The following is a 13,328-nucleotide window of genomic DNA, read 5'->3' as shown; positions in this document are numbered from 1 at the left end:
AACATTAGGAACACCTGCTCTTTCCATGACATAAGACTGGTGAATCCAGTTGAAAGCTATTGATGTCACTTGTTAGGGGGGAGACAGAAGGATTTTTAAGTCTTGAGGCAATTGAGGCATTGTATATGTGTGCCATTCAGAGGGTGAATGGGCATAAGTGCCTTTGAATGGGATATGGTAGTAAGTGCCTCTGAATGGGATATGGTAGTAAGTGCCTCTGAATGGGATATGGTAGTAAGTGCCTCTGAATGGGATATGGTAGTAAGTGCCTCTGAATGGGATATGGTAGTAAGTGCCTCTGAATGGGATATGGTAGTAAGTGCCTTTGAATGGGATATGGTAGTAAGTGCCTTTGAATGGGATATGGTAGTAAGTGCCTCTGAATGGGATATGGTAGTAAGTGCCTCTGAATGGGATATGGTAGTAAGTGCCTTTGAATGGGATATGGTAGTAAGTGCCTTTGAATGGGATATGGTAGTAAGTGCCTTTATGATATCGTGCACCAGCTGTTCTTTACAAATATACACAGGCCTTACCAGAGGCTGCTGTTCTATCCTGCCGATAGAGTGTATAACATAGGCCCCCGCACCGTGTCTTACCAGAGGCTGCTGTTCTATCCTGCCGATAGAGTGTATAACACAGGCCCCGTGTCTTACCAGAGGCTGCAGTTCTATCCTGCCGATAGAGTGTATAACACAGGCCCCGTGTCTTACCAGAGGCTGCTGTTCTATCCTGCCGATAGAGTGTATAACACAGGCCCCCGCCCCGTGTCTTACCAGAGGCTGCTGTTCTATCCTGCCGATAGAGTGTATAACACAGGCCCCCGCCCCGTGTCTTACCAGAGGCTGCTGTTCTATCCTGCCGATAGAGTGTATAACACAGGCCCCGTGTCTTACCAGAGGCTGCTGTTCTATCCTGCCGATAGAGTGTATAACACAGGCCCGGTGTCTTACCAGAGGCTGCTGTTCTATCCTGCCGATAGAGTGTATAACACAGGCCCCCGCCCCGTGTCTTACCAGAGGCTGCTGTTCTATCCTGCCGATAGAGTGTATAACACAGGCCCCCGCCCCGTGTCTTACCAGAGGCTGCTGTTCTATCCTGCCGATAGAGTGTATAACACAGGCCCCCGCCCTGTGTCTTACCAGAGGCTGCTGTTCTATCCTGCTGATAGAGTGTATAACACAGGCCCCGTGTCTTACCAGAGGCTGCTGTTCTATCCTGCCGATAGAGTGTATAACATAGGCCCCCGCCCCGTGTCTTACCAGAGGCTGCTGTTCTATCCTGCCGATAGAGTGTATAACACAGGCCCGGTGTCTTACCAGAGGCTGCTGTTCTATCCTGCCGATAGAGTGTATAACACAGGCCACCGCCCCGTGTCTTACCAGAGGCTGCTGTTCTATCCTGCCGATAGAGTGTATAACACAGGCCCTGTGTCTTACCAGAGGCTGCTGTTCTATCCTGCCGATAGAGTGTATAACACAGGCCACCGCCCCGTGTCTTACCAGAGGCTGCTGTTCTATCCTGCCGATAGAGTGTATAACACAGGCCCCCGCCCCGTGTCTTACCAGAGGCTGCTGTTCTATCCTGCCGATAGAGTGTATAACACAGGCCCCCGCCCCGTGTCTTACCAGAGGCTGCTGTTCTATCCTGCCGATAGAGTGTATAACACAGGCCCCCGCCCTGTGTCTTACCAGAGGCTGCTGTTCTATCCTGCTGATAGAGTGTATAACACAGGCCCCGTGTCTTACCAGAGGCTGCTGTTCTATCCTGCCGATAGAGTGTATAACACAGGCCCCGTGTCTTACCAGAGGCTGCTGTTCTATCCTGCCGATAGAGTGTATAACACAGGCCCCGTGTCTTACCAGAGGCTGCTGTTCTATCCTGCCGATAGAGTGTATAACACAGGCCCCCGCACCATGTCTTACCAGAGGATGCTGTTCTATCCTGCCGATAGAGTGTATAACACAGGCCCCGTGTCTTACCAGAGGCTGCTGTTCTATCCTGCCGATAGAGTGTATAACACAGGCCCCGTGTCTTACCAGAGGCTGCTGTTCTATCCTGCCGATAGAGTGTATAACACAGGCCCCCGCACCATGTCTTACCAGAGGATGCTGTTCTATCCTGCCGATAGAGTGTATAACACAGGCCCCGTGTCTTACCAGAGGCTGCTGTTCTATCCTGCTGATAGAGTGTATAACATAGGCCCCCGCCCCGTGTCTTACCAGAGGCTGCTGTTCTATCCTGCCCCCCCGCCCCGTGTCTTACCAGAGGCTGCTGTTCTATCCTGCCCCCCGCCCCGTGTCTTACCAGAGGCTGCTGTTCTATCCTGCCCCCCGCCCCGTGTCTTACCAGAGGCTGCTGTTCTATCCTGCCCCCCGCCCCGTGTCTTACCAGAGGCTGCTGTTCTATCCTGCCCCCCGCCCCGTGTCTTACCAGAGGCTGCTGTTCTATCCTGCCGATAGAGTGTATAACACAGGCCCCGTGTCTTACCAGAGGCTGCTGTTCTATCCTGCCGATAGAGTGTATAACACAGGCCCCCGCACCATGTCTTACCAGAGGCTGCTGTTCTATCCTGCCGATAGAGTGTATAACACAGGCCCCCGCACCATGTCTTACCAGAGGATGCTGTTCTATCCTGCCGATAGAGTGTATAACACAGGCCCCGTGTCTTACCAGAGGCTGCTGTTCTATCCTGCTGATAGAGTGTATAACATAGGCCCCCGCCCCGTGTCTTACCAGAGGCTGCTGTTCTATCCTGCCCCCCGCCCCGTGTCTTACCAGAGGCTGCTGTTCTATCCTGCCCCCCGCCCCGTGTCTTACCAGAGGCTGCTGTTCTATCCTGCCCCCGCCCCGTGTCTTACCAGAGGCTGCTGTTCTATCCTGCCCCCCCGCCCCGTGTCTTACCAGAGGCTGCTGTTCTATCCTGCCCCCCCCGCCCCGTGTCTTACCAGAGGCTGCTGTTCTATCCTGCCGATAGAGTGTATAACACGCCAGCTGTATGTTATCAATGTTGTCGTTCAGCCACGAGTCGGTGAAACATAGGATATTACAGTTTTTAATGTCCCGTTGGAAAGATATACGTGCTTTCCGTTTGTCCCATTTTTCCCCCCAGCGATTGAACGTTAACTAGCAGTACGGAGGGCAAAGGCAGATTAGCCACTCGTTGCCTGATCCTCACAAGGCACACCGATCTCTTTCCGCAAAATCTCAGTTTCCTTCTCAAGCGAATGATGAGGACGAGGGCCTGTTTGGGTGTTTGGAGTATATCCTTCCCGTTCGACTCATTAAATAAAAACTCTTCGTCCAATTTGTGGTGAGTAATCGCTGTTCTGATGTCCAGAAGCTCTTTTCGGTCATAAGAGACGGTAGCAGCAACATTATGTACAGAACAAGTTACGAACAACGCGATAGAACAAGTTACGAACAACGCGATAAAACAAACCAAAGAGAACGGTCGGTTAAGAGACGGTAAAACAGCAGCCATCTCCTCTGGCGCCATCTTCCAATTTACAGCAATGGTTATCAAACTGTACTGCAGGGATGGACACGTAAGACACAGAACATTGAGGTTGTGGTGGCAGCTGCAGAGAGGTATTTGGGTGTGCGAGACTTGACGTCAGAAGAGTGTGTGTTGAGTGGTGATGTCCCATCCTTTCAGGCTGTTGGCCTGAGGTAGGGCTAAATAGATTTAAATAGTGGAGTAGGGTGGTGTGTTGTTTGTGATTGTAGGGTATTTTATTTATTTATAAAAAAAAAAAATCAAATAAAGCAAAGTATAAGGGAGTTATACTCCAGTCTAGTAGGTGGCGGTAATGCAACATTTATTGGATGCCAACTGCCGTTAAACCACATCGAAGAAGAAGAATCTAGTGGATCACGTGACACGGGAAGCTTCTTCAACAACAACACGGCCACTGATTCATTCAGTCGCCACTCGGCTACTCTGTAGCCAACGTAAAATCGGAACATTGAAGCTCTTTAGACCATTTTTGTGTGTATTGATCTCGGTGTCGTTTGCTTGTTAAAATTGAAACATTTGTTAAGGTTGATTATACTGAGCCTAAGCACTAGGCTAATGCTAATTTTAGGTAGCCCAACCATGAACTCACAAAGATACTCCCATCCTGCTAAAGAAGAGGGGGTCTCCTGGACGGAGAAAGAAGCTCTGGGTCTGAACATTGTCGTAAAAGAAGAGGAAGAGGAGAATATTACAGTGAAAGAAGAGGAAGAAGCTTTCAGAATAAAACAGGAGGAAGAGGAGGCTGTCACGTTGAAAGAAGAGGATGTTATAGTGAAAGAAGAGAAAGACACTTTTGGAGTGAAAGAGGAAGATGAGGCTATCTCAATAAAAGAGGAGGAGGAAGATGTTTTGGGAGTGAAAAAGGATGAGGAGGAAGGAGAGGAAGTGGAGATTGGAGATCTGATTGACACTAGTGAGTATTGTCTTAAACACGGACACAACACTCAGTTGTTGAATTAATGTATGGTTTTAAAGCCAAGGGGGCCTTCCACCATAGTTTTACAATGAAATATGTTGTTCGGTACTGTAGGAAGTGTTAAATGGGAAATCTGCGAATGGTACTTACATGTTTGGACTTTTAAATTAATGATATATTTTTTTATTTATTTTACCTTTATTTAACTAGGCAAGTCAGTTAAGAACAAATTCTTATTTTCAATGACGGCCTAGGAACAGTGGGTTAACTGCCTGTTCAGAGGCAGAACGAGAGATGTACCTTGTCAGCTCCGGGGTACTTGCAACCTTCCGGTTACTAGTCCAACACTCTAACCACTAGGCTACCCTGCCTCCCCATATAGAGGCCTAGCCATTGATTCTTAGAGAATATAACTTAGAAATACCCAATGAGCTTAGTTCAACTGTTCTACCTCACCAGAACCCAAACTCGGTGTACTCCATTGTGTGTAAACAATGTAATCGTAAACTAACACTGTATAGCCTCAAAATGTGGTTGAAATGGTCATTTTGATCTCAGGCGTGGTCAGTCCTTGCATCCATGGCTCTGTCTAAAATTACTCAAGTGAAAGCAACCCAGTAAAATACTACTTGAGTAAAAAGTCTTAAAGTATACTTAAGTATCAGAAGTAATTGTCATTGCTAAAATATACTTTGCTAAAAAGTAAAAGTGTAAATCATTTCACATTCCCTATATTAAGCAAACCAGACGGAATAACAAACAACATCATTTACAAACGAAGCATTTGTGTTTCAGTGAGTCCGCCAGATCAGAAGCAGTATGATATAAGTGCGTGAATTGAACCAGTTTCCTGTCCTGCTAAGCATTCGAAATGTAACATGTAAAAGTTGTATAAAAAATATAAATAGTAAAGTACAGAGCCCAAAAAACGACTTAAGTAGTATTTTTACTTACATACTTTTCACTACTGCTCAGTGACGCTAAAACGTTTAATTTAGCCTCTATACTCCACCATTTTGGATTTGAGCTGAAATGTTTCATGAGGCAACAGTACAGAATACCCTCCAACCTTTTGTTGGAGGGTATTTATTCTTGTAAACAAGAATATAATATCTTTCTACATGAATGTGGATTCTACCAGGATTACAGATGATCATAAAGGAATTGTGAATATTGATGACTAAGAAAGTTAGAGGCATAAACCTCAGACTCCCTCAGACATGCTGACCTCTCACCATTACAGAGGAATAAACCTCAGACCCCCTAAGACATGCTAACCTCTCACCATTACAGAGGAATAAACCTCAGACCCCCTAAGACATGCTAACTTCTCACCATTACAGAGGAATAAACCTCAGACCCCTCAGACATGCTAACCTCTCACCATTACAGAGGAATAAACCTCAGACCCCCTAAGACATGCTAACCTCTCACCATTACAGAGGAATAGACATCTCACCATTACAGAGGAATAGACCCCTCAGACATGCTAACAGAGGAATAAACCTCAGACCCCCTAAGACATGCTAACCTCTCACCATTACAGAGGAATAGACATGCCTCTCACCATTACAGAAATAAACCTCAGACCCCCTAAGACATGCTAACCTCTCACCATTACAGAGGAATAGACCCCCTCACCATTACAGAGGAATAAACCTCAGACCCCCTAAGACATGCTAACCTCTCACCATTACAGAGGAATTAACCTCAGACCCCTAAGACATGCTAACCTCTCACCATTACAGAGGAATAAACCTCAGACCCCCTAAGACATGCTAACCTCTCACCATTACAGAGGAATAGACCTCTCACCATTACAGAGGAATTAACCTCAGACCCCCTAAGACGTGCTATCCTCTCACCATTTCAGAGGAATAAACCTCAGACCCCCTAAGACATGCTAACCTCTCACCATTACAGAGGAATAAACTTCAGACCCCCTAAGACATGCTAACTTCTCACCATTACAGAGGAATAAACCTCAGACCCCTAAGACATGCTAACCTCTCACCATTACAGAGGAATAAACCTCAGACTCCCTAAGACATGCTAACCTCTCACCATTACAGAGGAATAAACCTCAGACCCCCTAAGACATGCTAACCTCTCACCATTACAGAGGAATAAACCTCAGACCCCTAAGACATGCTAACCTCTCACCATTACAGAGGAATAAACCCCCCTAAGACAGACCCCCATAAGACATGACATAAACCTCTCACCATTACAGAGGAATAAACCTCAGACCCCTAAGACATGCTAACCTCTCACCATTACAGAGGAATAAACCTCAGACCCCCTAAGACATGCTAACCTCTCACCATTACAGAGGAATAAACCTCAGACTTCCTAAGACATGCTAACCTCTCACCCTTACCAATAACAGGGGAAATTAGTATTTTTGTGTGGTATGATATTCATGCCTCTAACTTTCTCACTCATCATTATTCATGATTCATTCGTGATGATCCTTAACCATAGTAGCATCCACATGAATTGTAGAAGTGTTCAGAAACATATACTATTCTTGTTTACAATTAAAGTGACTCTAAAATGACCCAATACATTATTTAACATTCGTTTATATTAGGCACAACATAATCTAAAACACAACCAAAACAAATTTGCATCCGACACGTTTGTTGAGTCACAAACTTGCCGAGGATGTTTGCGTGGTATGAATATGGGACCAAACACTACGCGTTTGACTACTTTAATACACGTACATGCCTGAGTGAATTTGTCCAAGTCCTCATGACACCTTTTAAATGGCGGAGACTAGATGCACATCGTGATTTAATTTGGTAAAACCGATATGGTCATTTCCATGTGAGAGGACCTGTGAGAGGACCTGTGAGAGGACCTGTGAGAGGACCTGTGAGAGGACCTGTGAGAGGACCTGTGAGAGGACCTGTGAGAGGACCTGTGAGAGGACCTGTGAGAGGACCTGTGAGAGGACCTGTCCTGTGAGAGGTCCTGTGAGAGGACCTGTGAGAGGACCTGTGAGAGGACCTGTGAGAGGACCTGTGAGAGGACCTGTGAGAGGTCCTGTGAGGGACCTGTGAGAGGACCTGTGAGAGGTCCTGTGACCTGTGAGAGGACCTGTGAGAGGACCTGTGAGAGGTCCTGTGAGCACGAACGAGAAGTTCATGTGAAATTGGGTATCAAATGAAAGCTAAAATATTGTATTTTGTTATTAAGGCCTATATACATTTCAACCATTTTCCCTCCCTATAAATTAGGAATAAGTAAAGGCAGTGATTTATTGTCAAACAGATGAAAAGGGGAACCTTAGAGAACCTTAGAGAACCTCAGAGAACCTTAGAGAACCTTGAAGGACCTCTGAGACCTCATAGAAGGTATCAGAAATACATCAAAACACAATATTGAAGTAAAGGCCAACTGATATCAACACTTATATTTTGTTATACTTATATATCTTTTTTCTGCCACTTTGAAATGGAACTGTTTGTGTTTTTTTAAACTATTTTGCAGATATGAAGCAAACGGTCAATCATAATATCAGTCATATCAGTTTTATCTCATGTTTCTTTGTTAGATTTTTAGCTCATCCTTGGTCTGGCTAGAATTAGTTGTTGATCTTGTTGTTGTGCATATATAGGGAAATATAAGCCTACATTTTCATGGTTGTTTGATCAACAGGACAGTGAAGTTCCCAAATGTAAAGAGGACTCCCGTGGTGTTTCCATAGTTACAGAAATCCATTCAGTTGCATTTTGTGGCTTTTTGCCTAATGTGTTCTAATGATCTACAGTTGTAAACACACAGTCCAGTTCAAAGTGAATGATGTCAGGGCCTGTGTAGCAAATGGCTCGTTTGTATAAAGATCGACTGTAGCTCTGATTGGCTATAGCGCACCGTGTAGACTCTGGCTCCTACCTGTAAACACACAGTCCAGTTCAAAGTGAATGATGTCAGGGCCCATGTAGCAAATGGCTCGTTTGTATAAAGATCGACTGTAGCTCTGATTGGCTATAGTGCACCGTGTAGACTCTGTGTAAACACAGTAGCTCAGTTGGCAATAGCAAATGATAAAGACTCTGGATCCTGGAGCGAGACAGGTGTTTTTATAAAGATTCTATTTAGCTCTGATTGGCTATACGCACCGTTAGACTCTGTTTTGCTAAAGAATGTTCACATGCTCTTTGATTGGCTATTGGCTATTCCAAACATTCTAAGTTTATATAAAAATGTGAAATGGACCATATCAGGTGTTTTTATCAGAAATGGAAAATGACTGTAGCATAACTGTAGACTGTCCTGGATTTTTTAACAGAAAATGGCCCCTTTCCCCTAACCCTCTCTTTTGTTTGCTTGTAGAAAAAATGGAAAATGACCATAACTAAGTTTGGGTAAAATGGAATCCCAAACATTCTAAGAATTTATATAAAAATGTGAAAATGACCATATCTAAGTGTTCGCTTGTCAGAAAATGGAAATGACCATAACTAAGTGTTCGCTTGTCAGAAAATGGAAAATGACCATAACTAAGTGTTCGCTTGTCAGAAAATGGAAATGACCATAACTAAGTGTTCGCTTGTCAGAAAATGGAAATGACCATAACTAAGTGTTCGCTTGTCAGAAAATGGAAAATGACCATATCTAAGTGTTCGCTTGTCAGAAATGGAAAATGACCATATCTAAGTGTTCGCTTGTCTGAAAATGACCATATCTAAGTGTTCGCTTGTCAGAAAATGACCATATCTAAGTGTTCGCTTGTCAGAAAATGACCATATCTAAGTGTTCGCTTGTCAGAAAATGACCATATCTAAGTGTTCGCTTGTCGGAAAATGACCATATCTAAGTGTTCGCTTGTCGAAAATGAAAATGACCATATCTAAGTGTTCGCTTGTCAGAAATTGTAAAACAAAAAGTGTGATATTCTTCCTGGGGGTGGATATGAACACCTTTCAATACAACGAAACAAAACACATTTTTGCAAGACTTATTAGTATGCAAAAGAGGGATTTTGTTGTAGGCAAAACGCTGTTGTAATGACAGTCCAACAAGTCACTTTCTGAGCATTGGCAAACATGTATGGAAATTTAAATAAAAAATACATAAGTCATTAACAGAATAAAAAGATATTTTAGGGTCAGTTTAAGTCTGCTTCTAATGGATAGTGAGGGCAAAATGTATCCCAACACATCTTACCGTTTGAGTTATATATATATATATATATATACATACACAGTGCCTTGCGAAAGTATTCGGCCCCCTTGAACTTTGCGACCTTTTTCCACATTTCAGGCTTCAAACATAAAGATATAAAACTGTATTTTTTTGTGAAGAATCAACAACAAGTGGGACACAATCATGAAGTGGAACGACATTTATTGGATATTTCAAACTTTTTTAACAAATCAAAAACTGAAAAATTGGGCGTGCAACATTATTATTAATGTATCCCAACACATCTTACCGTTTGAGTTATATATATATATATATATCGAAAGGGATGCTTTCAAAAATTATTTGGATTTACCCTACAACCACTTTGTCACGACAAGCTCTCTTTTATTGAGGGATCTAGTCTGGATTAAACCTCCATAGGAAGACAGTTTTATCATGTGAAGGTTTCATTCAGGTCTCTGTTTAACAAGATACTCTGTCTGTTTTTGGCAGGAGAGAGACCAGACTCTCACTCTGACAGCGGGAAGAGTCCTTCAGGGGAACCAGACCCAGAGACGCCCAAACCAGCAAGAAAACATCACTGCTCCCAGTGTGGAAAGAGTTTTACCTGGTCAGTGGACCTAAAACGGCATGAGAGGACACACACAGGAGAAAAGCCTTTCCAATGTTCCCAGTGTGGAAAGAGTTTTACCGTGTTAGCTAACCTGAAAAGACATGAGAGAATACACACAGGAGAAAAGCCTTATCACTGTTCCCAATGTGGAAAGAGTTTTACTCAGTTAGGGAACCTAAAACAGCATGAGTGGACACACACAGGAGAAAAGCCTTACCACTGCTTCCAATGTGAAAATAGATTTTCACGGTCAGTGGACCTAAAAGCTCATGAGAGAACACACACAGGAGAAAAGCCTTTCCAATGTTCCCAGTGTGGAAAGAGTTTTACCGTGGTAGCTAACCTGAAAAGGCACGAGAGAATACACACTGGAGAAAAGCCTTATCAATGTTCTCTGTGTGGCAAGAGTTTTACTCAGTTGGGGCATTTAAAAAAGCACGAGTGGACACATACAGAAGAAAAGCCTTATCACTGTTCCCACTGTGGAAAGAGATTTTCACGATCAGCGGACCTAAAAACTCACGAGACGACACACATAGGAGAAAAACCTTTCCAATGTTCCCAATGTGGAAAGAGTTATGTTAAGTCACAGTACCTAAAAGATCATAAGAGAATGCACAGAGGGGAAAAGCTTACCCAATGTTCTTAGTGTGGTGACGGGGATCTCTCAAATAGATGGTATGAAAGATAGTTGAGAACGAAGCCTTTATGTCCCTACAGTGGAGAGTGTTTTACCATGTTAGTTAACCTGGAAATACATATAATAATACGCTCTGGAGAAAAGCCTTTCCACTGCTCCTCATATGAAAATGCTTTTGCCAGGTTAGGGAGTCTGGAGTCACATGAGTGGACTCACAGAGAACAGGAGCACTACCACTGGTCCTGCAGTGGAACATGTTTTAACCAGTTAGAGAAGAGGAGCACTACTACTGGTCCCCCTGTGGAACATGTTTTAACCAGTTAGAGAAGAGGAGCACTACTACTGGTCCAGCTGTGGAACATGTTTTAACCAGTTAGAGAAGGGGAGCACTACTACTGGTCCCCCTGTGGAACATGTTTTAACCAGTTAGAGAAGAGGAGCACTACTACTGGTCCAGCTGTGGAACATGTTTTAACCAGTTAGAGAAGAGGAGCACTACTACTGGTCCCCCTGTGGAACATGTTTTAACCAGTTAGAGAAGGGGAGCACTACTACTGGTCCCCCTGTGGAACATGTTTTAACCAGTTAGAGAAGAGGAGCACTACTACTGGTCCAGCTGTGGAACATGTTTTAACCAGTTAGAGAAGAGGAGCACTACTACTGGTCCCCCTGTGGAACATGTTTTAACCAGTTAGAGAAGAGGAGCACTACTACTGGTCCCCTGTGTTTTAACCAGAACATGTTTTAACCAGTTAGAGAAGAGGAGCACTACTACTGGTCCAGTTAGAGAAGAGGAGCTGTGGAACATGTTTTAACCAGTTAGAGAAGAGGAGCACTACTACTGGTCCAGCTGTGGAACATGTTTTAACCAGTTAGAGAAGAGGAGCACTACCACTGGTCCAGCTGTGGAACATGTTTTAACCAGTTAGAGAAGAGGAGCACTACTACTGGTCCCCCTGTGGAACATGTTTTAACCAGTTAGAGAAGAGGAGCACTACCACTGGTCCCCCTGTGGAACATGTTTTAACCAGTTAGAGAAGAGGAGCACTACCACTGGTCCTGCTGTGGAACATGTTTTAACCAGTTAGAGAAGAGGAGCACTACTACTGGTCCCCCTGTGGAACATGTTTTAACCAGTTAGAGAAGAGGAGCACTACTACTGGTCCAGCTGTGGAACATGTTTTAACCAGTTAGAGAAGAGGAGCACTACTACTGGTCCAGCTGTGGAACATGTTTTAACCAGTTAGAGAAGAGGAGCACTACTACTGGTCCTGCTGTGGAACATGTTTTAACCAGTTAGAGAAGAGGAGCACTACTACTGGTCCAGCTGTGGAACATGTTTTAACCAGTTAGAGAAGAGGAGCACTACTACTGGTCCCCCCGTAGAACATGTTTTAACCAGTTAGAGAAGATGAAATCACACAAGAGAATAGAGGCTGTGTTCTGTTTTTGACTGAGAATTTGGGTTTTTGTTTATGCCACCTGAAACCAAATAGTTTATATGAAATCTTCCTTAAAAAAAAAAAAAAAAATAGGCCTACTTTAGTTTTTTTCATCTTGAGACATTAAAAAATAGCTCAAAGTCTGGCTAGGTCGGGTGAGAGGTAACACAATGGGTTTGTCTGGGTAAACAATATGACCTTGTGTATAGAACAGGATTACACAGTTCCCATTAGTTACTGGTGTCATGACGTTGGCCTGGGGGTAGGTTTATGACAGTCATAAATACCTCTTCCCCCTTTTTCCTCTCTCTACCCTACTGATGTGAAATTTGAAAACCCATTGGTTAACATAGAGATTCTGGGAACATCAGAAGGTGGGGGGAAATGAACTATATTCTGGTAATCTGACCAATTGAACATATGCAGTGGTACTTAATGAACATGATGTCAGTTCGGTTGTCATCTGAGACATTCTCATCAATGATAAGATGACATAAACTCTACAGTGGAAAGTCTACACATTGTAGTTATCGGATTCACATGGAATTGTTGTTCAATTTTAAATGTTTGACTATAAAAATTACATGTACTTTTAGCTTCCAAATGAGAGACTGGGGTTTTCATAAGGGCTCTGCTCAATCATTGCCCCCCTGTGAAGGGACATGGCTATAAAACTTTTCAAACAAGCCCTCCTCTCCCTTCCTATATAAAGCCTTGATGAAAAAATGTAACCTGGTTCACAGAACGAAGCCACAGAACGAAGCCAACATCAGCGTGAGCTTTGGTTGCGAATGGTATTGACTTGTTAATTGTTTACTCCATGTGTAACTCTGTGTTGTCTGTTCACACTGCTATGCTTTATCTTGGCCAGGTCGCAGTTGCAAATGAGAACTTGTTCTCAACTAGCCTACCTGGTTAAATAAAGGTGGGGAAAAAAAGAACTTTGAACTCTTATTCACTACAGAAGTGATACCTCCTAGCCGTTGAGTCAGCAACAGCAGCTGCAAACGAGGGTTAGGAAGGAACAGACAGAGTATCCC

Source organism: Oncorhynchus nerka, unplaced genomic scaffold (genome assembly GCF_034236695.1).
Source record: "Oncorhynchus nerka isolate Pitt River unplaced genomic scaffold, Oner_Uvic_2.0 unplaced_scaffold_1013, whole genome shotgun sequence".
NCBI classification, from domain to species: domain Eukaryota; kingdom Metazoa; phylum Chordata; class Actinopteri; order Salmoniformes; family Salmonidae; genus Oncorhynchus; species Oncorhynchus nerka.
The sequence above is the reverse complement of the archived record's forward strand: the minus strand, read 5'-3'. Positions refer to the sequence as shown.